The sequence below is a fragment of the Camelina sativa genome, chromosome 15 (genome assembly GCF_000633955.1).
Source record: "Camelina sativa cultivar DH55 chromosome 15, Cs, whole genome shotgun sequence".
NCBI classification, from domain to species: Eukaryota; Viridiplantae; Streptophyta; class Magnoliopsida; order Brassicales; family Brassicaceae; genus Camelina; species Camelina sativa.
In genome coordinates, this window is record NC_025699.1 from 24,796,393 (window position 1) to 24,799,781 (window position 3,389).

Consider the following 3,389-nt stretch of genomic DNA (forward strand, 5'->3'; position numbering starts at 1 on the left):
TGTTTTTAAGAGATTGGCTCTCTTTGTGATATGAGGAGGTAGATGTTATCTACGATTTGGCCATGGGCTTTCGTGATAAATCGCATTTGCTGGTGTTTCTCAGGAGAAGAAGTTTCTCTTTTGTTTTGGTGCTATCCTTTTTTAAGGTCTGCTTAGAACTTATGTTTATAGGTTTAGGAATCGTCCTCTTTCGATTTTGGTCTTCATATTATCTGCTTTGCATTTGTAGTTTTCTTTGTCTCTTTTCGATAAGACTTAGCTTCCAGGGAATTTCCTTTTCTGCCGGTTTAGTTTCCAGGAACTTGTTTTCGTTCGCCGGTTTAGTTTCCTTCTTTTAGGCTGTAGATTCCGGGGATATCTTTGTTTTCCGTCGGCATAAGTTGTAATTCATAATGTATGTTTTTATGTTCTATAATATTATCAGATGAACAAAAAAAAAGCTTTGTGGTTGATTTTGGTTTTGATGCCATACTCCAAAAAAAAAACTTCTGTCGACAAAGTATTTGAAACTTTTGTTTCCATCGTGGAACTTCCACCGTCGAAGTGTATAGCCTGCCTATAGTGCTGACCAGTGGCGGATCTAGGAAAGAAAATTATATGGGACACTACTAACTAAGGAAATTTTCTTTAGCAATAAAAGCACTTGGAAAAAATAATAAAATGAAAAAATGATGTAGACAAGAGGGATCGAACCTTCCATCTATGACAACATATGGGGCACTTTTTTCCAAATGAGCTAAGTGAAACTATTGGACAATAACAAATTGAAAAGTTGTTAAAATTGAGTGTCGGGCACGTGCCCTACCTCCTCCCAACGTAGATCCGCTCCTGGTGCTGACCAAGAAAACACAATTTATTGTATTGGGATTGAAACACTCCTTTTATCAGCCAATTTATCAAGAAACCTTATTTATGCACACAAATTATTTCTTTTAAAGGTGTTAATAGTTAATTGCACATTTAAAAATTTTAAACATAAACATAACATTGCATGGGAAATGAAAAGAAAATGTAGTCCTAGTCATGTTATGATCTACATAAACAATGACTCAACCAAAATGATGAATCACAAGAATACAAGCTTCTGATTAGTTTAAGTGGTATTTGATAATACATACTTAAATGCTAAATAAAAATTAGCAAACCCCTATATTTCCAAAACCCAAACTTTGGCAAAATTCACACCTTAGTCAAAATGTGTGAACACCATTACACCGTTGAATTATATTTTTAATGCAACCACGTGTCACCGGTTTTTATCCTCAAAATATAATAAAACACAAATACAAACAGATAAATACATCTAGAAAATAAAAAGAAGTAGGTGTTCTAGAATATCAATGTTTGTACCAAACTCTTATACATCACTATCATCTTGTTGGGGACAAAGCCCCTATGTGCCCATACGTGACGCCTTGTGGATGAATAGTCCAACTTCATTTAATACATAATTATTTATTTATCATAACCCCAACTCTTTTTTCTTTCATTTAAATGATTGATTGATGGTTAAAAATGTTTGTTGGATAAAAGGTTTGTTTTTGTTTTAATTTAATTTAATTAATTGGTTGCGGTTTTTAGATTGCTTGTTCTAGTTATTGTTTAGTTATTTTAATGACATTTGTTAGGACAAGGCTTGATTGATAAGTTAAATTAAGCTCGTCAATATTATAAGTTTATAAGTAAGTAGTACCTTTGAACCTAAAAGATAAACCTATAGTTTATCATATGATGATATACGCATATATAAACTAATGTCAGTTTTAAAATGTTAAGACTCAAGTTCGGTTCGTAATTGATGGTAAAGTTTTAATAAACAATATTCATCTATATTGTTGCTTGAAACGTGGTCATAATTAATAAAAAAATAGAGTTGATCAGATCCTAAAGACCTGATCAATGAGAAAAGTTAATTGCTTGATGAAGCTTAAATGAAAAAGAAATCGAACAAGATATCTCCAAAGTCCAGACAAAACATGCATGATCAAGAAACGAGAAAAGGAAAACCCCATGAAATGTCTTGTATACAATGTTCGAGAAACCAAACTCAGGATTTTCATATTAAAGCATGTACTAAAGAAGAATAAGTGGTTCGAGTATCCAAAGTCGTAGGTTCAGGAAAAGTGTAGAAATTTGTAACTGGTTAAAATGACGAGAATTTAAAAGTATGTTTTGAAGGACATTTTACATAAGAAAATGAAATAGTTAAACAAAAAAAAAAGGAATAAATAGTGGTTTACAATGAAAGAGAATGTCATGGCCCGACCTTTAACCTTAATGGCTTAATTACAATGTACCAAGACAGATTGCAACATACTACACCGATCATCCTAAAAAAAAGTTGTTCTAACTACTTTTTTCTAATTACCATATTAACCCCTCCTCATTTTTATGTGTGCGTCTGCAATCTCCATCTACTACTATCATACAAACGTAAATGATCAAAATTACTAATATTGGCCGATTCCAAATAATAGAAACACACATAATGTTGAAATATCATTAGAAAACACAAATGTGAAGGAAACAAATCAAAATCAATAAAAGAGTAAAAAAATAATACTTGGCTGATCCAAGAATACATACACAAAATATTATCCTGAACATTAGAAATTAAAAAAAAAAAAAAAAAAAGGAGGACATGCATAAAACCAGAAAATGTCTAAGGAAGCTTCGTACCTAACAATACCAACCATGTCAAGTCCTCGATAGGGTTCGGTTTCAGGTGAGTCCCACTTGGTGTGTGTAAGGTGTGGTGGTTACTTTTTCACCAATCTTTATTTCATTTTATGGCCTACTTGATACATGTATTAAAAAGATCTCAATGTTACGTAGAGTACGAGGCAACCATAGCTCTCAAAATTGGGTTTCCACTTTCCAATATCAAAAATCAAATGGAACCAACCACTCTGAACCAAACTTAACCGAAATAACATATTAAACCACTTTGCTTTGAGACATGTTCTAAACCAAACCTAATCGAGGCTGTAATAAACCAAACTATACCGAACCCAAACATAAATTTTACTGGACCCAACCGATTTGAATCTGTAGAAATGATATTACTTAGAAATCTGAAAACCGGAAACACATAAGAACTGAACCAATTCTAACCAACAATTAATACTAAAGATATGTCCGGTTAAGATCCGAGTCATATATACCGATGAACCGATCGAAACTAGATTCGTTTTTACAATGTTTTTCCCCTTAAACTGAAAAACCTGAACGAAAACATAAACTGAGCAACCAAAACCACTGAAAGTGCCGATCACTAACTGTTGGATGAGTTCTCTTTGTCGCAGAATATAAGAACTAGTTCATATTATCTTGATAAATGCATGCAAAGACTTCCAACAAAAGCCATAAAATCCAGAGAGAAGGTTATA